Genomic DNA, 24,056 nt, shown 5'->3' on the forward strand with positions numbered 1-24,056 from the left:
TCATGGAGGAGGTTTACTGGAGAATCAACACTTATAAGGGAGTGAAGTGCAGGATGAGGTAGAGGGAAGAGCCCAAGTATGATGTGAGATGTCGTCACGACAAAGACCTCAGCCAATCCCATGGCCCCACGGGGGCCCTAGAATTTTGACCCTCCAGAGTTGTCTGCCTTGACAAAGGGGGAACCAAGAATGTGTACCCCCTTCATTAACCAATCACTGGGTGCGGGCTGCCCCTGGGGAGGGCATCTCCTTGGATGAGAAAGTTTTCTTTGACTGAAGGCGACACCTGAAGGGTCAGCTGAGAGTGGTCGGCCGCCACGGCCCCCAGCAGCCAGGGAGTGCGCGCCTCGGTCCGGGGGGTGGGCATCTGGTCGAGCGCCTCTGGAGACCCAGACAGGATTGGCCCAGAGCTGGTGGAAGTTCAGAGCCTCCCCAGAACGGCAGTGAAGCCCAGGACAACTTGTGTTCTTCGGGCTTCTTGGTCTCAGCCTTGTTTTGTGATCCCCCGAGCCCCGTACAACCGTTTTCAGGTCTGGGAGACTTTAGCAGAGCCTTCAGGAGGAGCTGACAGAGGCCTCCCCCATCCTGGCACGGCCTCCCCCCTCCTAGCCCGGCCTCCCCCCTCCTGGCATGGCCTCTCCCTTCCTGGCTTCCTCCCATCTCAATTCCCTTGTCACTCTTTGCTCTCAACTTTCTCCCGGACTCGCAGAAGCTGAACAATATCCATGGAGTCTTCCACTCCGTCGAGATGAAATCAGCTTCTCCCTTCCACCTGAAACAACAACAAGACAGGACAATAAAACAGTGACACGCAAGACACGAGACGGCAGGTGATGAAGGACAGTGATGCCCCGGAGCCCGGCAACAGGTGAGGGGGCCCTGCCGTTACACCGGCTGCCTTGGGAGAGACACTTTCCAGGCTGTGGCCCCAGGACAGGCCCCAGGCAGAGCGCCGCCACTTCTGTGACCTGAGGATGAGCAAGTCCAAGTCCGGGGAGCCGGGTGGCTCTAGTGGCCGAAGGGGGACCAGATAGGAGAGAAGAGCTCCAGAGCTCTGTGGACAGCGCCTTCAGGACTCGGCAGAGTGCTCCTTCCTCAGCACAGGTGGATGAGGGAAAGAGATAGCAAATAAAACACGGGCTAAATGACAATATGCAAACCACAGAGAAGTCCATGACAATGAAAATCAACCAATCTAGAATAACAGCGGTTGGCGTTAAGGAAGTTGTAGGAGTTTGCTAGGGCTGCGGTAACAAATTATCACAGAGTGAGGAGCTCAATCTACCGACAGCTCTGGAGGCTGGAAGTCCGAGATCCGGCTGTCAGCAGGGCTGGTGCCTCGCGGGGGCAGCGAGGGAGACTCTGTCCCAGGCCCCTGTCCCAGCTTCTGCAGCCTTGGGTGTCCCCCGGCTTGTGGATGGCTGTCTTCTCCCTTTGTCTTCACGCTGTCTTCCCTCTGAGAGTGTCTGTCTCTGTGACCTTGTTTTAATTTGATTGCCTGTGTAAAAACACTCTCTCTAAATACAGTCATGTTCTGAGGTACTGGGGCTTAGCTTCTTGTGGGGACACAGTTCAAACCATAATGGATCTTAAATGAAGTTGCTGGCTATAGTATAGAAAATGAACAGTGGACAAGACGTCACGAAACCGAGATTCTAGTTTTAGCAGGAGAGTAATAGGGGTTGAACTAGAAGAGGAAAGGCAAATAGGTTTTACATTCCATGCTCTCTACATTCACTAGCAGATGGCGTGGAATCTACTATGGTCTACCATGGAGACTCGCCCACTGAGTCTCTGGCTTGCTCTGTTGAGAAGGATTCAGAGGCTGCCTCTGGGCCCCACAAAAAAACCCCTCTGATTGAAGGTTTTCTATGGGTGTGGGCGAGAGCAGGCATGGCATGGCACAGACCCCACGGACTTGCCATCTCTGCGTTGGATGATCTCAAAGTTCCCGTTCTGTGGATTGAGTAACTCAATGAGTACTTAATGATTGATTTTAAAAGATATGGTTGTGAGTATTATTATCAATATTGAATATCAACCGGGGCGTCTGGGTGGCTCAGTCGGTTAAGTGTCCACCTTCAGCTCGGGTCATGATCCCCGGGGCCTGGGATCGAGTCCCTGATCTGCGGGGAGCCTGCTTCTCCCTCTCCTCTGCTTGCAGCTCCCCCTGCTTGTGCTCTCTCTCTCTCTCTGTCAAATAAATAAGTAAAATCTTTAAAAAAAAAATTAAGAATATCAACCAAACATCTACTGAGTAGGCTTCTGTAGGATCTCTTTTTACTGTAGTCAAGAGCAGAAAGAGAAAGAGTTTTCTCTACCTTGGCCCTATTGATTTTTTCTTGTCGTCATAGGGGCCTGTCCTGTGCATTGTAGGATGCTTCACAGTATCCCTGGCCTCTCCCCACTAGACACCATTAGCACCCTCTCCCAGTATGACGTCTGAAAACATCTCCAGACATTGCCAAATTGCCCCCATTTGAGAACCACCAATCTAGACCCCGCAAGGCAAGCCCATCTATGGATACTATTCTGAGTCTTCACGACTCTTTCCTCTGACAATCCTATCTTCCTTTAACAAGAAACCACTTTGAAGAACCACGTCATAGTCATGACTAAAGCTGCTATGACTACTTCTCAAAAATGGAAACCAATTAAAAATCTGCCATGGACAGGGGTGCCTGGGTGGCTCAGTCAGTTAAGTGTCTGCCTTCAGCTCAGGTCATGATCCCAGGGTCCTGGGATCGAGCCCCACATCGGGCTCCCTGCTCAGTGGGAAGCCTGCTTCTCCCTCTCCCACTCCCCCTGCTTGTGTTCCGTCTCTCACTGTGTCTCTCTGTCAAAAAATAAATAAAATCTTTTAAAAAAAAATCTGCCACGGACAAATACGACTGAGAGTCAGCTCCGAGCTCTCAGCTGAGTGCTGAAGAAAGCCCACTTCAGGGTCTTAAACACAAAGGCATTCCTGAGACAGGTGACTCAGAACAGTGGGTAAATGCTGCCTTAGCAAACCCTCAACGTCAGGAGGAGTTTTTTACCTCATCAGGTCTTTCTGCTCACCTGTGTCTGTCTCGGTCTGTCACTCACTAGCTGTGTGATCGTTCCTCTCTGAGCTGCAGGTTCTTCCCTGTAAAATGGGGATAAAAATATGCAGCAGAACGATAGCCAAACTATGGAAAGACTCCAGATGTCCATCGACAAATGAATGGATAAAAAGATGTGATATATATACAATGGAATATTACTCAGCCATCAAAAATATGAAATCTTGCCATTTGCAACGACGTGGATAGAACTAGACGGTATTATGCTGAGCGAAATAAGTCAATCAGAGAAAGAGTTATATGAGTTCACTCATACATGGTATTTAAGAAACAAAACAAAGGAACATAGGGGAAGGGAGGGAAAAATAAAACAAGATGAAATCAGAGAGGGAGACAAACCATAAGAGACCCTTAATCATAGGAAACAAACTGAGGGTTGTTGGAGGGGAGGTAGGTGGAGGGATGGGGTAACTGGGTGATGGACATTAAGGAGGGCACATGGTGTAATGAACACTGGGTGTTATACAAGACTGATAAATCACTGAACTCTGCCTCTGAAACTAATAATATACTATATGTTAATTAATTGAATTTAAATAAAATACATAGCAGAGACTGCTAATTGCCAACACTAATAACCACTTTCGCCTTTCTCCCCGCTTACAAGACCCCGAATTTTAGCTGGTCATATTGCCAGAGGGAAGAAAAGACTACAATTCCCAGCCTTACAAAGATAGAGAAATAGCCTTCCCTACTACTGCCACCCCCTCTTTCTTCCTGTTGCTTGAAACAAGGATGGGGTCCCTGGAGCTAAGGATGTGATACCTGGAGCTCTCGCAACCACCTTGGACTCAAGAAGAAATCTTGAGAATGGAAGCCATGGTTGAGGAAGCAAAAAGAACAAACAAGCCCAGCAGCCTGGCTTCCTGATAACACAGACTTCCCTACCTCTAGACTTCCTTTATGTGAAAAAGAAATGTTATCTTAGTTAAATTGATCTTATGTTAAGTTTTTTGGTCATACAGTTCCACTGAATCTTAACTTGTGGTGAGGATAATGAGACATACACATAAATTTTCTAATGAGATACCGAGTGCATTTGTAATGGGGCCAGAAGCCACAGCAGGTCACTCCACCACAAGGTTGGGATGAAACAGAGAGTGATGGAAAATGTTTTCTTTATTCTTAAACATCTCATTGTAACTTAAAATGTGCATTTATTCATTCATATTTTGAGTGATTGTACCTAATTGGAGTTCTGCACATCTCATTAGAATTCCACATGGAGTAATTCGCCCTTATTAAGTCTTTTATCTAAAATAAAGTTCTTTTTTCTAGATAACTCTATTTACACCCTCATATTTTATTGGTTGCATTGCATGTAATTAAACTATATAATTAAAATAGCAGATACTGCTGGAGTAAACGGGCTTGGGAACCCACAGCTGCGCCTCGGTAAGCACAGAGCTCTGCCGGCAGAAGCAGAGGTGTGAGAACATTCTCGGGAGGGGCGCCCGGGTGGCTCGGTCGTTAAGCGTCTGCCTTCGGCTCAGGTCATGGTCCCAGGGTCCTGGGATCGAGCCCCGCATCGGGCTCCCTGCTCCGCGGGAAGCCTGCTTCTCCCTCTCCCACTCCCCCTGCTTGTGTTCCCTCTCTCGCTGTGTCTCTCTCTGTCAAATAAATGAATAAAATCTTTAAAAAAAAAAAAAAAAAAGAACATTCTTGGGGGTAGCCTGGTGACCGTGAAATTTCAGCCTGTCGTGGTGGGGCCAGTAGGGTTTTTAGAGTGAAAGAAGTGTGTCCTTTAAACTATCAGGTAAATGAGTTCCACTCACCCCAGAGAGAGAGGGAAACTCATATTACCATATGCCTATTATATACCAAGTACCATCAGTACATTTTCTCATTTAAACTTCACAGCTGCTAAATTAGATACAATGTATTATTTCCATCTTACACAAAAGAAACTGAGGGTCAAGGGTCTTAAGTATTTTGCCCCAAATCACACACAGTAGTGGGGCAAGGATTTCAATGTTCATCCATCTAGCTCCAAAACTTCTGCTCTCTCCTCTGCACCATATGTCCGCTTATGGAAGGAAAGAAAGAAGGGTCATCCCACAGAGCCGATTCAGCATCTGGTCAATGTGAGAGGACTCTTCCTGCTCTGTCTTATAATTGCTGGCAGCTGAAGGTGACAGAATATGTGGGAGAATAAAGAAATTCCATACTTACGGGACATGCTCTTCCACAAACATCAAATCGTAGGCACCCGCAGCTGGGAACATGGCATCATTCCTCATCACGAGTGGTCCCTTTGCCCCACAGGGTCTGGCCAGTGGCTCAGATGGGCCAATGCCTATTCCTCACCAGTTGTGAAATGTTTGACTATCACCTCTGGCCAACCCTAACACCAGACCCAACAGGCCACATTGCCCAAGTGGGCTCCAGAGAGATTGATAGAAGTCAAAGAAGCTGAATCCAAGGCCGAACTCAATTGCCCTTGGACAGTATTTTTGGAAAACCCATGTCAAGCAAGCATGGTCCACCCAGGCCATTCCTTCCTTCCGCTGGTGCTCTCTGGCCACAGAATAGGCCTTAAGACGGTCTGCTCCGGGGCCACTCAATGAGGTAGTACCTGCTATCAAAGACTTCGCAGTCTGGAGGGACAGACAAATACAGAGCAGGAAGCAGTCAGATTGAGGTAAGCCCAAGCAGCGGTCCAAATAAGGATAATTCCCACCATCCAGGTGAAGGGAAGAGGGTGCCCAGGAGGCCTCCAGAGGAGGCGATGGAGCTAAGCCTGAAGGGATGAGAGGAGGTCAGTGGGGAGGAAAGGCTGGTAAGGAGAATGGGCTTCTAAGCAGAGAGCACAGCTCACGCAGAGGACCTGGGCATGTACAGGGGGAGAGGGAGTAAGAGCAGGAGGGAGTCAGGCTCTTCAGAACTGCAGGACCCCCCCCAGGAGGGTCTTAGAGGGCCTGGCCTTCCTGCTTAGCCTTTGATCAGGTAACCTCTGCCTGCCATGCTCCTGGCCCCCTGCCGGATTAAGTCTGGTTCATCCTTCTGATTTCCGCTCAGAACTCACTTCTTCAAAGTCTTTCCTCTTATCTGTCTCTCCTGCTCCATGGGGGCAGAATCTGGGACTTTGCCTGGGGCTAGCACAGGGCCTGGAACACACTAAGCTTGCAGTATATATATGTGGTGAGTGAGTGAGTAAGTGAGTAAATGGATGAGTGAGGGAATGAATGAATGAATGAGTGAATGAGCGAGTGTGTGGATGAGTGAGTGAATGAGAGTGAGTGAATGAGTGTGTGAGTGAATGAGTAAGTGAATGGTGAGTGAATGAGTGAATGAGTGAGTGAATGAGTGAATGAGTGAATGAGTGAGTGAATGAGTGAATGAGTGAATGAGTGAGGGAGGGAGGGAGTAAGGAGACAGACCATCCAGGACATTGCAAACCATGCATAGAAGCTTCTGTGTGTATCCTAAAGCAGTAGGATCCCACTGAGGGTTTAGGAAGGGGACTAGAGACCCATAAATGAATGGAGGGTGCTAACTCAGAACCGAGTTGAGGAGGGGTTGGGATTGGGCCACAGTGGGAACAGGAGGTCCGTTGGAAGTCTAGTGTAATAACCAGGGAAGGCTATGGGGGGCTTGCTGACCGAACGATCTGCGACAGGTGCCCAGTGCTTACCTGTGCCAGACGCTGGGTTAGCATTTTGAGTGCATGACATCGTTGAATCCTCACCTCACCCCTGCAAGGGGGAGTTGTTATATTATTATCCCCTGTAAGAAGCTGATGAAACTCCGTGTGCAAGTCACTCAATAAGGAGTGGCCTGTGTCTGAATCACAGACTGCCTCGCTCTGCCCCCAACATGCACCTGAGCGTGGGCAGGTGGGCTCGGGTGCTCAGGCAGCTGAGAGAGGGGTGTCTGCACCACACAGGTTAGGGCGCAGGTGTTGGGTATCTGGGTGTCTGGGTGCCTGGACCCCGGCTCCAGGTTGCAGGACATCACCCCCCCCAACCTTGTTGGCCTCTGTGTCTTCACCTCACGCGGATGGCCTGGGGATTGAGTTCGAGAGTTGGGGAGCTGCCCCCACGAAGAGAAAGGATGCTGGCCTGGCTCTGCCATGAGCCCATCTAGAAACGCAGCCTGGGCCCTACCAGACAGCGTGAGCGGAGCGTGTCTTCCAGCTGCTCCCAGTACACCCGTCATAGAGCTGTCTACACCTGCATGCAAATGATTCGAACGCATTCAGACAAATCATGTTTACGTTTGGAATCTAGCTGTCAGGAGACAACAGCTGCTATCAGGTGCTTAAGGGCACCTCCAAGGCATGTTTTCAGATTTCAAAAAGCCCTGTGAGCCCACGCTGTTTAAACTGTTTCCCACGTGGAAGTTTCAGACTGAAGCTTCTTTGTTCCTGCCGAATGACTCATGAATGCCCTTTAAAAGAGAACGAAACAGACGTGTTTTGATGGGGAAAATTCATAAAGAATGCGGTGCATTTTTCCAAACGGCCATCAGACCATCTAATTTAGGCCACTGAGGACAGACCCGCCGAAGCTCTCCGGCTGACCTTCCCCGAGAGGGCTTTGTCCTGGGCCTGGACCCGCTGGTGAAGGACATACTGACCGAGGCGGGGAAGGGAAGACCAGCTTTCCCAGGGCTGTTAGTCTTCCTGAGGTTCCATTTGAAAAGAGGCTTCCTGTTTTTCCAGAATGTTGTTTTTCTGGGTGCAAGTCATTTTCAGCAGCGTGACGTAATAATTGTCCAAAGATAAGTGTGCATTTAGATAGCACTTACTGTGTGCTAACCATGGTCCATGTGCAATGACTCCTTTCATTCTCATCGTGTTCCAGATGAAGAACTGAGGCACAGAGATGGTGAGTCACTCGCCCAAGGTCACACAGCGGGTAAGTGGCTCAGCTGGGGTACAAACCGGAAGGTCTGGCTATGGAGTCTGGGCTCTGTGAAGTGGAAAGAGCATTCCCCATGGAGTCAGGGAACGTGGGTGTGAGTGTCATCTCTACCCCTTACAATCTGTGTGCTCTGAGTCTTAGTGTTCTACTCTGCAGCGTGAGGCCAAGGCCAGCTCACATTGCTGGAGGATTAGCCATGAACACAGGCTGGATCTGAATGGGGGGTGAGCCCGGCAGACACTCCAGGGGCCTGACCCCACTCCCTCAGGCTTCGGGAAGTCATTCAGGCTCTGCAGCGTTGCATGGAGTAGCAGAAAAAAGCAGGTGAGGATCCAGCAGGCCTTTAGGACATAATAATTTATTGTGAAATGGTCTGGATTGACATTAACAGTGTCCCCTCACACATATACCATATACATATGCATGAGCTCCTACTATACACATAAACATGCACACACACACATGCATGGGTCCCTAACACACATCCACACTCAAAATAACAAAAACTGTAATCCACCAACACTGTACCACCTGGAGAATTTACTGTTAACATCAACCTCGAGGTGTTGCACTGCCTTGGCTTTGTATCCCCAGGGCCCGGCTTTGGGGGGTGGGCACACATTTCCAGGAAATATGGCCGGTGTGCATCAACCCTGGTTCTGTTCTCTTTGCCCTGGGAACCAATTCTGAAATCAGAGCGGTGGAAGGCACAGGAAACAGCTCTCCGGGGCGGGTCCTTCGTCCCTAGGTTACCCTTCCCCCCACCCCGTCTTCCCATCCCCCATTATCTCTGCTCCTCAGCTTCCATGCCCGCCTCCCACATCTTGCCTCAGGCACCCTGATCCTATTCTTTTTTTTTTTTAAAAGATTTTATTTATTTATTTGACAGAGACACAGTGAGAGAGGGAACACAAGCAGGGGGAGTGGGAGAGGGAGAAGCAGGCTTCCCGCGGAGCAGGGAGCCCGATGCGGGGCTCGATTCCAGGACCTGGAATCATGACCTGAGCCGAAGGCAGACGCTTAACGACTGAGCCACCCAGGCGCCCCACCCTGATCCTATTCTTGATAGACCTCTGCTCCTACAGGCTGATAAATTCCCTTTTTTATGCTTAAATTCTTTGGAATTGGGGTTTTTAATCTCTAATGCAGAAATATAAAGTGTATTGAATGTCAGGCTAAGCAGTTTGCACACTAATTTGATAGGCAGAGGGAGCCTTTGAAATGTGTACGCAGACAAGCATCCTCTTGTTGATCCTGTCGCGCACACAACACTGGGGTGCCACCATGCACCCTGGGCTGGGTGGCGGGTTCCCACTGGTAAACCCGGCTCACACCCCGCCCGCCCTGAGGAGCGCACCGGTAGTTTCATCCAGCAAATACTGTTGAGGGCGGATTGTGTACAAAACACTGGTGAGTGCTTGCTGACCCCAGCACACAGTTCCTGATGGTGGTGAAATGGTGCTATTGGGAGGTCAAACTGGTTTGAACCAGCGTGTGGGCGTCCTGGGTGGACCGGATGAAGTGGGGGCACACCAGCCGTGTGGTGGGGGGACCCCTCCGCTAGAGCAGGGACAAGGGGACCGAAAGCAGGGGCAGCCTTAAAACCACCGACCAGGAAGGAAATGGTAGTGTTTGGGACGACACTTCACAAGCAGAGGGCAGGAATTGGAGTCCGGGCTGTGCCCTTGCTTTGCTCTGTGACCCTGAGCCAGTCACTTAACGTCTCTGAATTTCAGAGGGGAGCACCCTCCTGACTCTGCCTGCCGAGCAGGGAGAGGAGGGAAATGATGTAACGTAACGTGCCGACTACAGGGGGGCTGTGAGTGCTGTTATAAAATCAGAGACACCATGGAAGAACCGCCGAGACTGTATGAATGCAAGTAATTATTAACTCTTTCGATTAGAACCTCGGGAGCATCACTATTTCTTGCATGACTACAAAGGCAAAGACAACAGGGACTTGGGACCTAAAAGAGACATAACGACGTTAGATCTCAGCTTGCCCCCTGCACTGGGATGAAAGTGTGAACACATTCTCCCTCTCCCACGGAACGGCCCTCCCAAAGGCAGAGCTTGTCACTAACGAGGGAAACAGGCATGGGCCCAGGCGTGTCAAAACGTCATCTGTCACAACCAACAGAAGTCAATTATCTAGCCCCAGAAATCGCTTCCCCGGATGATAGACAGGAGCTATTAGCGGGTCCTTGGCAGAGACCTTGGTGGCCTCTGATGCTGCATCCGGGCCAGACCGTCCTGCAGCAGGGGCCTGACCCTCTCCCGGGGCCCAGGGCCAGGACCAGCCTGCCCCCTTGGCATGGGAGTGTCCCAAGGTCCCGTGGGCCCCCGATGGCCTGGCTGCAAGCCCACAAGCTACCCCCGGGGCCCCTACCAGCCTATTTCCTCTAGTTTGTGACTTGCTAAGTAATCTGGGTTCGGCACAGTTAAAACCCTGAACTTGGCACCGCAAGGGAAGCACACAGGGACCAAATATCTGTCCCCCACACCAGCTAAGAGCATGTTTTCTTGGCTGCTTCCCTCTCTGCCTAGCACCTCAGAACAGATGTGGTATCTACGGGCTGGAACAGGCCCGTGGGGGATCATGGACCTCCACAGTCAGATCCGAAAAGGAGCCATTTGATATTTAGATTCTGTTTGCCTCACCTTTACTGTTGGATCCGAGATATTCTTTCCTCCACATTGTGTGACCAGAAATGTGAGAAAAGGAAGCGGGGTTGGGCTACAGAGCGCCATCCCCTCACCTAGCTTCTTTTCTGAGAGAGGTAACAGTTCCAGTGGCCCTGTCCCCATCCTGGGCAGGGGACATGTGCATGGCTTGGTGAAGGGGACTCAGAAGTGCCTTCCTCAAGGGTATGTACCCGGACACATTGTGACATATTCCTTCTGTGGATAAATAGAAGACAGCTGGCTGTTCTCCCTTCTGATTCATGAGGTTTTGTTTTGTTTTTTCCCTTTTGTGATTTTTGAGTCAGTTTAGTTTTTTTTTTAATTATGTTATGTTAATCACCATACATTACATCATTAGTTTTTGATGTAATGTTCCAGGATTCATTGTTTGCGTATAACACCCAGTGCTCCATGCAGAACGTGCCCTCTTTAATACCCATCACCAGGCTAACCCATCCTCCCACCCCCCTCCCCTCTAGAACCCTCAGTTTGTTTCTCAGAGTCCATAGTGTCTCATGGTTCGTCTCCCCCTCCGATGTCCCCCCCTTCATTTTTCCCTTCCTGTTATCTTCTTCTTCTTTTTTTTTTTTTTAACATATAATGTATCATATGATCTCACTGATATGAGGAATTCTTAATCTCAGGAAACAAACTGAGGGTTGCTGGAGTGGTGGGGGGTGGGAGGGATGGGGTGGTTGGGTGTACCTCTGAGTCAGTTTAGTTTTAATGACATGCCACATAATTTTAGAAACTTAAAGGGACAATTGCCCTATCACTGGGGCTCCTGTCTTACTGTCTGGGTGGAAGGCGAGAGGTTCAGCGCTGCACCAGATCGCTGGGTCAGACTTAGAGAAGATTGTTCATGAAAAGGCACCGGGAACAGTGGGAGATCATGGGCGTCTGAGCTAAGCAACCCCAGCGTGCTGTCCCAGCTGAGCACCCCTACTACTTGGGCGCCCCTGGAAATCACTTCATGAAGTCAGTTTCCTCACCTGCAATACAGGGGCCAATGTCCTTACAGATTGTAGAATCCCTAAATAAAAAAGAACACACATCCAGCATCTGATGAGAGTGAAGTTATTACTTTTTATAAGAACACTCGATTCAGGGACGCCTGGGTAGTTCAGTAGGTTAAGCATCTGCCTTCGGCTCAGGTCATGATCCCAGGGTCCTGGGATTGAGTCCCACATCGGGCTCCCTGCTCAGCAGAGAGCCTGCTTCTCCCTGTGCTTGCCACTCCCCCTGCTTGTGTTCCCTCTCTCTGACAAATAAATAAATAAATAATAAATAAAAAAGAACTCTCAATTGAAAGAGGTTATTTGAGATGAAGAGACAATCATCAGGATCTATGTGATGATTATTTAATTCACATGTCAAACCCAATTCAACAGGTGGCTATGAAATAAAACGGAAAGTGATCCTGTGTGAGAAGTATTCTTGAAAGCATAATACATTTAAATTGCAGGGAACTCACCCCCGGACATAAATACACCAGGTACCAAAGTAGCACTCGTAACAATGTTGCCTCCACATGAGAAACATTATCATAATTGGTTTCATGTAAAACACGCACCGAAAGATGAGCAATCAATCATTTCTTCACGAGAGGTCTGGAACGCACACCAGATGAGCTCTTTAGCTGAATGTATTTTAGAAGAGGCAGAACATGAAGGCCAAGTGCTGTGGCATCAGCCCTAAGCCTCTAACCAGACTCATCTTGCACACTCAGCCGGCCCAAGCACAAGGTACCTCTCTGTTGCGAGAAGTGCTGTGATAACTGACATGCTATAAAACTCCAGAGAATTAGGAAAAGCCAGCAATCTGCCTTTCTGATTGCTGCCAGAGAATACGCTTCACCATTTTATTGCCTGTGAAGATAAAATCAAACATTGCCTTGACTCCTGGATGTTGCTCTAATTCAATGCCCCCCTACCTCGTGCGGGCTTGTATGGTGTGTGGCCACTTGTCTGCCTCTTAAATTGCTGGCCACTGGGGCGGGAGCCAAGGCTTTTTATATGCTTTCTCACCGACCTCTGCCAAGACAGATTCTCAAATAATTAGATCTCGCTGCTCTGCCCGTCATTTTTACTACTTCCTAACATTTGCTTCCTTCTAAGACTTAAAGCTCCAGAGCAGCTTTTAGAACCACCATTGCAGGACTGTAGAGAGAGGGAGGTCTCATCCTCCCTCTGCACATCCAAATCCTATTGAGTCTAATTCCAATGCTGCCTCCTCCAGGAAGCCCTCTCATATCTTGGCAGTCAGAAATGGTCTCTTCTCCTACTCCCAGAAACACTGTAAGCATCATTATGGAGGCCACTTGTCACTTTCTGTTGCAGATCATGGGTATTTCTCTATATCTTCTGTCTCCCCTGGAAGAGTTTAAGTCCCTGGAGAGAGAGGGCCCAGGCTGGAGTCCCAGCTCTAGTGTGTCCTAAACACGTGGCTCTTCGCACAGGACTTCACCTTTCCTATTTAGTTCATAAGCTGTGCAATGGGAATGACCATACCTGCATAATAAGGACTTCGCAAGGACATAACTTGTATAAAGCAAATGCAAATTGGCCCCCAAAAGAGGCTCCATAAATATGTTGGGTGAGTGAATAAAGGATTGAATGAATGAATGAACAGCTTGTAACTTCAGCAAAGGCATTTACTACTTGCAAGATTCCAGAGCCCTAGTCCCCGCTGAAGGGCAGATGACGTAAATCAAACACCTCTGCCTGGCTGATGTTAAGACCCTTTCCAAAAAAGCAAGCCCATTCTTCCTTAAATCAATTAATCCTCACTGACAACTGCTAGAAGCTACTTATAAATAATAAACAACCAACTAAACGAAGTTTCTAGCATCTTCACTAGAGACACACTCCTTCTAGTTTATCAAGCCCATATAGAGCCATTTGTGTGGTTGGAAAGGGTACCCCCTCCTCAAGACACTATTACCATCCACTCCCCCCTCCAAAAAAAGCTTAATAAATACGCAGCTCGATGCTGACACCTGAGTTATTCACCTGCCTTGTGCCACTTCAATGAAAATAAAATTTAGACTTCCTGCCAGACTTTTGCCTAAACTTAGGTACAAAGTCAAGGGTTTCCACCATCACAAACGATTGGAAGGCTACTGTAGAATTCCCCATTCCTTCAGGAGCCCATTTGCTGAAATGTACTTTATGCCTTCAAGGATGATAAACCCTTGTGTGGTTTCTGGGTCTAGGGTGAATGGGGCCCCCTCCAGTGGAGAAAGACATAATATGGAGGGAATCATAGAGGTCTTGAATCTCAGCTTTTTGGTATTCACTTGCCCCTGGTACAAATTCATCCATTCAAGGACTATTTTTTTAGTATTTTTGTTTTTTATTTTACTTATTTCTTTATAAGAGAGGGAAAGAGGGGCAGAGAGAATCTTAAGCAGACTCCATACTCAGCTCGGAGCCTGACACCAGGCTCGATCTTACAACCCTGAGATCATGACCTGAGCCGAAATCAAGAGTCGGACGCTTAACCGATTGCACCACCCAGGTACCCTCAAGGAACGTGTTTAAAGCACGGACTAAGTGCTAGCCCTCGGGTATGAAGCTGAGTGGAACACAGACTGGATTCCCTTTATGAACTCACAGCCCAGTGATGGGGACTGAATATGATGTGAGCAATACTCTAATAGAATGATGAATATATCGTGGGAGCAAAGATGGAGATGTGCCCAACTCAACCAGGGCTGTGAATTTTAAGGATTTTGAGCTGAGTTTTGAAACTTGGAAGGAACTCACTAAGTAGACAAAATCAAAAGGGCATCCTGGCTGGATGAAAGGTTTGTGCTAAGGCCCAGCCGTGCAGACATGCACAGCAATCTGGGCAGCTATACATAGTTCAACCCATTCCCCAACCTGCAGCCAGAGATCTTTTAAAAATGCAAATCTAGCATCGCACCCGCTGAACTTGAGTGTACCTTCTGTTTAAAGTGTCCTCCCCTTTAGATTGCCAGCTCTAGGGGAGCTATGGCTCTCTTGCTCACCGCTGGATTCTCAGAGCCTAGCACGGGATCTGACACATAACAGGAACTCAGTGAATGAATGGACGGGCCAAGTGAGGTCTGAAGAGAAATTAGACTGAACAGTTGGGCAGTGTACACGGTGAAGGACCTTATGTAGCTCACGGAGGCATTTGGATTTTATTTACAGGCTATGGGGAGCCTTTGGAAGATTTTTAAGCAAGCGCTGTAACTGGATTTGCATTTTTAAAGGTTCACTTTCGGAGAGATAGCTCTGGCACCAGTGGAAACAGGATGGGTCGGAAGATTGTCTGGGCGGGAGATAGGAGGACTCGTTAATGAAGCGGCGTTCTTAATGCTCAGAGGGTGAGAGCCTGGATCGGCGAGGAATGTGGAGGGGAATTAGGGCGCGGAGACACCTATGTGGCTATTCAACAAGTAGAAACATCAGGATCTGGAGCTTGACTGGTTTTATGGGATATGGAGAAGGATTTAGGATGGCGCCACAGTTTCTGTTTAGACCACTAGATGAGGAAAAAGAGTCAATTAAATCCATAGGACCGTGAAGCGAATTATCTATTTACTTTGGGTTGTCAGTCACCGGGGCCTCAATCAAGGAAAACCATCTTTTCTGCTGCTTCCGGTCAGCCTTTCCGAGCAAGGAAGCAACAATTATCTGTCTTTGGCTCTGCCAGGGACTCTTAGACTCAAGTGTGAGAACCCTTGTTCCGTCTGTAACCCAAGTGAGTCAGTCAGTCCTATCTGGTTATGACATCGGCACCTTTCCATCTGATTCGAAGTCTCTAAGATGTGTTTTTTGCTTCTACAAGCACCAGGCTGCACTGCTGTGTCATATTACAGAGCAAGGCACAAAGGAGTCATTGATCGGCAGGTCTGCCATCGAATTCCTAGGTCGTTCCTCTGCTGCATCCCGTCTCCGGCACAATGAGGGACTGACCCGGGGTGCCCACCGGCCGTTTCCACAGGTCCGGGCCATTGCGGGTGGGGTGGGGTGGGGGACTCCTTCTACATTCTGGGCACTGCCCAGGGAAGGTTCAGGACAGGCCCCTAGTGGCGGCTGGGAGTCCAATCTGAGTTGTTATGCTCAGAGCCTTACGGAAAATTTGAATAGGGCCTGAGCAAACAGCACGGCTCACTTCTTGGCATCTGTAACTGGGACTCACCAAAATGCGATGTGGAGTCAGCGAGTGAGGTCAACTTTGGCTGAGAACCTCAAGCAGAGGGGGAGAGTCAAGGAGAGGAAGGACGGGGAGCCTGGAGCATATGTACCAGGATGCAGCCCTTGTTAAAAACAACTGAATAAAGGAACCCTTGGAGGAAAAGTGGTCACTCCAAATGCAGAGGCAGTCTACCCTTGCTCACCTGCTACTTGCCCCCGAGGCTGCCCGAAGGTGTTCATCAAATGCTGCTCCCGGGTCAAGTTCAAAGACCTGAGAAAACAACTCACAAACCCTTTCCTAGGAGAGTCACACATTCGGTCACACAGACTTTGGGAATTCCACGGAACCGAGAAACTGAAGTTTCTGTTTAAAGCCATGACTAGGTCTCATGTACGACTAGGGGTTAGTGCTTCTGCATACAGGCAGGAAATGTCCACAGCTCCAAATCCTGCAGGCAAACCCACCATTCCCTGGGTGGCAGTTAAGCAAACACTTTCAGAATGAGTATTAGGCACTTTCAGGTCCCTTGGGAACATTTTGCTCTCAGATCATAATTTTGTAAGTGGTTCCCCAGGGATCTGAAAGAATTCATGCTCTTATGGAAGGGGGCTCGCTCACTTTAAAGCTCTAGGATTTGCCCCAACACATGCATATGCTTGTAAAGACGTCCAAAAGTCTCAGTTTTGCTCCCAAAACTAGCTTCATCTAAAATCTCCTGGGGGACATATTAAAAAATCCAGATATCCTGGTCCTTCCCCTGAAGACTGATTCAGTAGGTTTATAGTAGGGCCTTCCGGAATCTGGATTTTAATAAGGGTGCTTGGAAATCCTCATCGTTAGGCAAATAAAGGCAATGCTTTCCAGCCAGGAGTCGCAGGTGGAGGGGGCAGGCCAGCCTACGGTCATTCCCACCACACCCCCAACAGATGAGCAGTGACCACAATGGGGAGGAGATCATGCTGGCCTGGGTGACCACAGGGATCTGGTAGTAGGAGAGGCCTGTGCTGGGCATGGGGACCGCAGGGAGGAATGCCCCGGAAGAAGGAAAGAAGCACTCAGAACAGGGTTCAGAGGTGAGGGGGTTTGCCAACAATTCTGCATCTCCTCAAAGTTCACGAGGAGATCATTCCTGCAGAAGCTATTCTAAATGAGGCTGTTACTGCTGGATTATGAGTCATAACCATAGCACGGTTTGGCCAGGACCTGTCCGGGGCGTAGTGGTGGGATGAAATAAAGGAGAACATCTGGAGAGTTAGGAGAAAATGTAATTTGGGGGAAGAACCAGCTCATACGGTACAAACTCATAGTGCTCTGGTCTGGCTCAGGCCATGTTTCTCTGTGACCCCGAGCTGCTGAGGAAGGGCCTTGTGGGTTTGTGTGTGTGAACCCAGGCGTCTCGTGTTTCCAGGGTCCAGCACAGTGCTTGGCACACAGTACATCATCGGTGGACGCTGCCGCCTTGCTTTGAACGGTGCCCCTCAATATTATTTGACCTTGGGGCTACTGGCATTTTGACGGAGATGACTGACTCACGACCAGAGCACTATCTGATTCTCATTTTCCCTTGAAGGCATCAGGAAATGCTTAGGCCTGTGGCAGGAATCACTGTCTACTCTAATTTCATTTCAGCGACTTAGTCTCCAGGTGTCTTGCTGGCTTCCCGCGGCTCTTCAGACTCACGCTGACTCAGGCCCGTCCCTTCGGATGCTGAGAAACCCTCCTGGCTCAGATTGAATAACCAGCCAGACGCTCCAGTCCCCCACTGCCTTGAGTGTGGGCTCCTTCCTGAGGGGCCTTCGTTCTCTTTCTCCTACTCAGCAACATGCTCTAGAAGTCCCAGCTGGAATTCGTCAATGAAATACTGAGCCGCGTGAGCCTTCTCTGACAGCTTCAATTATCGGCTCAGGGAGTAAAAACAAAAGTCAGGAAGAGATGTCAGAGGCAGAAAAGCAGCATAGAGTTGGGTCCTCCTGCGGCATGTATAACGTGAGGGAGTAGGTTTTTCTTCCAAGGTTTGGCTCCATTTTGGGAGTTTGCTACCTGAGAGGCATTAAAAAACCCTTATTTGACCAGTTAAAAAAATAAATGACCCAAAGCATGATTTATCTGTGATGGACTAACACTGTTTTTTAGGGTAGGGTGTAAAACGTGTGACTAACAATATCTTTTATTGAGCAATGACTATGTGCCAAGTATTTGACCGAGATAGTCTCCAGTTCTTAAAGCCCTGCTAGGTATGTGGTCCTACCTCCCTTCCCCATCTGCACCTTTCCAATGAAATTTGCTCAAGGTAACAGAAGGTTGCAGGGTCAGGATTTGAACTTTGGACTCCAAAACCTAAAGTCACACTTTTTTTTTGTCTTTAACACTTTTTATAACACTAATTTGTGTTTTGCTTTGGGAACAGCTTTACTGCGATATAATTAACATACCCTACTATTCAACCATGGAGAGTGTACAATTCAATAATTGTTAGTGTATTCACAGAGTTGTGCAGCCCTCATCGCAATAAATTTTAGAACATTTTCATCGCCAAAAAAGAACCCCCATATCCTTTAAGTATTACCTCCCTTATTCCTGGATCCCTTTTCCAGCCATAAGAAGCCACTAATCTACTTTCTGTCTTTAGAGATTTGTATATTCTGAACATTTCACATAAATAGATTTATCCAATATGTGTCCTCTTGTGTCTGGCTTCTTTCCCTTAGCATTGTGTTTTCAAGGTTCATCCACGTTCATCCCTCTTTATGGCTGAATCATATTCTACAGTTGTACGGATTGAATTGTGTCCCTCCAAAATACATACGATGAAATCCTAACCCCTAGCACATCAGAATGTGACTTTATTTGAAAACAAGAACACTGCACGTATAATCAGTCATGCTGGAGGTCATATACATATACATAGCCATACTGAGTAGGTGGCTCCTGACTCCAGTATGATCGATGCCCTTATACAGAGGAGAAATTTGGCCACAGAGACGTGCACACAGGATGAACACCATGTGAACACAAAGAGATGAGAGCCATGTGCCTATAAGCCCAGGAATGCCAAAGGTGGCTACCATCCCCCAGAAGCACAGAGGGAGGCATGGAAGATTCTCCCTCACAGTCCTCAAAGGTGCCAACCCTGCCAACACCTTCATCTTGGACTTCCAGCCTCCAGAAGTGTGAGACAATACATTTCCGTCTAAGCCACCCGGTTTGTGGCTCTTTGTCATGGCAGCCCTAGCAAACTAACACACACTATATGAATTTACCACATTTTGTTTGTTCACTTGTAAGTTGTTGGACATTTGAGTTGTTTCTACTTTTTGGCTATTATGAATAATGCTGCTATCAATCTTTGTGGACAAGTTCTTGTGTGGATGTGTGGTCTCATTTCTTTTGGGTGTATATGTACCTAGATGCAGAATTGCTGGCTCACGTTGGAACTCCGTGTTCAAACTTTTGAGGAGCTGGTAGACTGTTTTCCTGAGCAGTTACACCATTTTCCATTCTTGCCGGCAGTATATGAGCATCTGGTTTTTCCACATCTTTACCAGCATTGTTATTGTCTGTCTTTTTTATTATGGTCATACGGTGAGTTTGAAGTAGTATCATATTGTGGTTTGATTTGCATTTCCCTGATGGCTAATTATATTGAGCATTTTTCACATGCTTTACAGCCATTTGTGCATCTCCTTTGAAGAAAGGTCTATTCAGATTCTCTGCCCATTTTTTCCATTGGTTTGTCTTTTATTATTGTGTTGTAAGAGTTCTTCATGTATTCTAGATACAAGTCCCTTATCAGATATTTGCAAATATTTCCCCACAGTCTGGGGGTTTTCTTCACTTTCTTGATGTATCCTTTGAAGCACTAAAGTCTTCAATTTTGATGAAGTCCAATGTATATATTGCTGATTAGTGTTTTATCCACCTATTTTGCCTCTAAAGCTTGCCCCTCTGCAGTTGGTTTTCCAAGAGCAGCCAAAGTGATCTTATTTTTAAGTATAAAGTGAACCCTCCCAGGCCTCTGCACATGGGAAAATCCCAAAGATTCACCTGTGGGATCTGGCGCCATCCACATCTCCAGCATCATCTTACATTCTCTCTCTTGCTCACAACGTCCCAGCTGCTCTGACCTTTCTCTAAATGTCTACCTAGCTCCTGCCTTGGGGACTTTGCACTTGCTGTTCCTTTGTTGTATGAGCCTCTGTAATTTACATTCACCTGTTCCTTCTCTTCCTCGCAGACTCGGCTCAAATGCTGCTTCCTCCAAGAAGACTTTCCTGATCGCCCTCTCTAATGCAACAACTCCTCATCCACCCTAAATCCTCTTTATTACATCACCCTGTTTCATTTCTGCCAAGGGGACTCACATGAAACTTTTTTATTTATGTATTTACCATCTGTCTCTGCTAGAACCTAAGTTTGATAATAGCAGTGACCTTCTCTGGCTTGTTCATTGCTACATGTTCGTTTTGGGGACAGTGCTGGGCATATAGGAGGTAGTTGGTAAGTATTAGTGGAATTACGGAGCAATGCGGTAGAGCGGTAACTAGACAAAGTGTAGTTTAGCATGGCAACGCAGAACTGAGAGAAACCTTCATAAATCTTAGGATTGGAAAGAACCATAATCCTTTGGGTTTTATCAAGTCCCTTCAGTACAGTATAGTTTACATAATTTGGAATATTGGGCCTCTGACAGGATGGGAAAGCCAAGGGGTGTATCCTTTATGTACGCGAGAAAAATCCTTCTCAAATTTTAAAATGTAAACAAATTACCAGGGTGTCCTGTTAACGTGCATCCTCTGATTCACTAGATCTGGGATTCTGCACTTCCACCAAACACTCAAGTGATGCTGATGTTGCTGGTCTGGAGCAGCTTGGAGCAGCAAGGGTTGAGGGGACAGGAACACCTTAGTTCACGTGATGATGTCACCCCACTGCCATCTTGAAACTAGCAGCATAGTAAGTCTTCACATATCAAAGGAAGAAAGCTGCACATTTCAGTCTCTGAAGGGGTCGGGTCGTCAAACAATCCCCTCCTCTCCACCATCCAATGCGAGATTTCCCTCTACAAACATATCTTTTCCAGAATACTTGAGCCAACAGAGAAGGCCCCATCGTGGGAAAAGCCTACTTGCCTTCCTATCTCTCAAAGCTATGGATTTTCTGTTGAATTACTATGTCTTCTCTCATTTTGTATGCTGAAAAAGAAGCGCTTACATGTGATTCAATTCTACGAACATTTACTGAGCATCTACTGTGCACCTGCCTTGTGTTTGGAACTAGAGGTACACAGACTTGCCCTTCTCCTCCAGGAGTCTAGTCTAGCGACTGCAGTGAGATGAGAAAACAAATGTGCTAGTTATGATACAATATGAATGCTTCTATAATGGAAGCATCCAGAGCTTTGGGGGAGCTGAAGCATTTTATTTCCAGAGTAGAGACTTATCAGTTGAGTGAAATGAGTGCACCCATCTTGTCTGACTCATTATTTGGCTAACCCAATTGCTTCACACACCAAAGAGAATGGGGGAGGGGGTGAGCACAGGAGGGAGGAAGGGCAGGAGAGGCCTTTTACAGTGTACTATGGTAGGGAGACTGGCATGCCATTCCATTTCCTAACAAGAGCACTGGAGACATGTCTAAAGCACCATGGAAGCAGAGGAGGAGATGGTTGATTTGGCCTAGAATGTTTGTTTGTTCATTTTTTAAGTAGGTTCTACACCCAATGGAGGGCTTGAACTCAGGACCCCGTCACATGCTCTATAGACTGAGCCAGCCAGGCGCCCCTTGGCCTAGAATGTTTAAAAGCATCATGGAGGGCGCCTGGGTGCCTCAGTTGGTTAAGCGACTGCCTTCGGCTCAGGTCATGATCCTGGAGTCCCGGGATCGAGTCCCGCATCGGGCTCCCTGCTCGGCGGGGAGTCTGTTTCTCCCTCTGACCCTCCCCCCTCTCATGCTCTCTCTTCCATTCTCTCTGTCAAATAAATAAATAAAATCTTTAAAAAAAAAAAAAGCATCATGGAAAGGAGGTTTGGGTTTGATCCTGAAGGATGATCAGAAGGCTGGCAGATGGACAAGAGGAAGAGCGCTCCAGGCTCAGGGTCTTGTGGTGAGGAAATACTTGATGAACTCAAGTTCAATCCAGTGCAATGAGAGCTAGGTGTGGCCCAGGTGTGGGTTACACGGTTGGGGGCAGGGGGGGTGAGTGGCTGAGGATGAGGTCAGAGCTGTGGGGAAGCTAGGACTTGCCCTCCAGGAAACAGAGATTAAAGGCAGACAACCATGTTCATGCCATGTATCAAAAAAGGGCTCTGTGAGTTGCGGAAAAATGAGAAGTTTAGTGCTGTTAAAATGGGGTCAGCAAACTCTTTCTGTAAGGGGCCATATAATACTGTAAACATTTTAGGTATGTGGGCCTTTCGGAGTCTGTCACGACTATTCAACTCCACCACCACAGAGAATCTGTAAGTGAATGGGTGTGGTTGTATGCCAATAAAACTTTATCAGTGCTCACATTTGAGATGCATATCATTTTCACGTGTGACGAAATAGTATTCTTCTTTTGATTTTTTTTTTCTACTATTGGAAAATGTCAAAACCATTCTCAGCTCAAGGTCAGTATAAAGTCAGGCTGAGGCCCGTACCTGGCCCCTGGGCTGTAGTTTGCGGACCCTGGGTGAGAGCAAGGCCGAGAGAAGGTAAGAGTGGCGGAAGCCGGGGAAAAGCCTGGCACAGACTGTGACTAAGGAGTTCAACTGTATCCTGTGGCCAATAGGGAGCCACCGGAGCTGTTCAGGGAGGGATACGGTGTTCAGATGAGGCACAAGTGGGAATCGGTGCCACCTGAGGGTGTCCTAGGAAGCCTGAGAATGGAGCTAAGTTGAGGGGGAAGCCAGTGATTTGCTGCAAGAAAATAAATTAATGCGAGCACTCTTTAAAAGCTTTAGCAAAATCTATTTACATACAGAGTGCTAATTAAACTTTCTTCGCTTTTTCATTAAAACAGACCACACCCTCTGTTGGCACTTAATTGTGTTGTTCCAAGTACTTGAAAACAACAAATGGCATTTTCTTAATTACCCGAAGATAATTTTTATTAACACAAGTTGCCTTTGCTTGTACAGTCCAATTTATTGAGGTTTTTGTCCCACTCGGGCTTTATTCCATCAGCATGACTCAGAGTGGGAAGGTCTAATGCTCTGCCTCCTGGCAGGGAAGATACAATTAGACTCAGTAGTGGGCTGGTAAATGTTTAACAACCTGCGGGGGGGGGGGGGGGGGGGGGGGGAGGGGGGGGAAGGTGTGTATACATACATTTATTTTAACTTTCACTGATACAAGGGATATACAGTACCCAATTTATAAATAATACCAAATTATACAGTATTCTTTATGATAAATTCCATACAGCTAATTGATTCTCACAGAATGCTTTCATTTCTTTTTGCTGAACTCTTGTATTCATGGCCAATCGGTGTTTACAACTCAACCATGATCTGACAAAATAAGACTATGAATAAATGCTTATTACCCAGTTCAGCGAAGAACTTGCTCATGTCATTGACAAATGAGTGTAGTTCCGACATGAATGTTGGTTGATATTTCTGTCCATGTTAATAAATAAGACAAAAGTGAAGCCATAAAGATGTATGCTGTAGCTTCACTCATCTGTCAATGACATGAGCAACCTCTTTGCTGAATCATATCACAGTGTGCAAATACTAGAAGAACATGACCTCAGATATTTTCACTATTCACAACGTAAAGGTTACAGACATGACACGCTTTTAATCTGTGTTATTAACATTTTTTCTACCACTTTATTAAGTTTAGACGATCAACACAACAATAAATAAAACCTTGGTTTTTAGCCTTTGTAAATACTCCCACCATGGACAATTTCAAGCTACCAGAATGTGGAATTGGGAAGAGATATATAGTAGCACACCATTAGAATAATGTTTCTACCATCCCGGTGCAATCAGCAGTTTGCCAAGTGTCTGAAAATCTAACTGTCCATTCTCTGGAATCAGCTCTAGCTGGCTCCAGCATAGTGCAGATTATGCCTCATTTTTTCTAGAACTGTCTCTTGCAGTTCAGCAATCAAGAGTGTTACCCAGAGAAATTGCTTTGTTAAAACAAAAAAAATGAACAGACCTCAAGTATCTTAATGTGAAGTCAGCTATGAATAAATCAGTTTGTCATCTAAAATTACCAGCTTAACAAAGTGACAACATTC

General features: G+C 47.3%; 1 long non-coding RNA gene across 1 annotated transcript; it reads left to right on the top strand.

Annotated features, from left to right (window-relative positions):
• The first annotated feature begins 714 nt into the window (after positions 1 to 714).
• On the top strand, positions 715 to 4,386 carry LOC118539165 (uncharacterized). The gene is made up of 2 exons (XR_004919006.2): positions 715 to 868; positions 3,712 to 4,386. It is a non-coding gene; the product is annotated as an uncharacterized LOC118539165 (long non-coding RNA).
• The last annotated feature ends 19,670 nt before the right edge of the window (positions 4,387 to 24,056 follow it).

The sequence above is a fragment of the Halichoerus grypus genome, chromosome 10 (assembly GCF_964656455.1).
Source record: "Halichoerus grypus chromosome 10, mHalGry1.hap1.1, whole genome shotgun sequence".
In the NCBI taxonomy this organism is placed as follows: Eukaryota; Metazoa; Chordata; class Mammalia; order Carnivora; family Phocidae; genus Halichoerus; species Halichoerus grypus.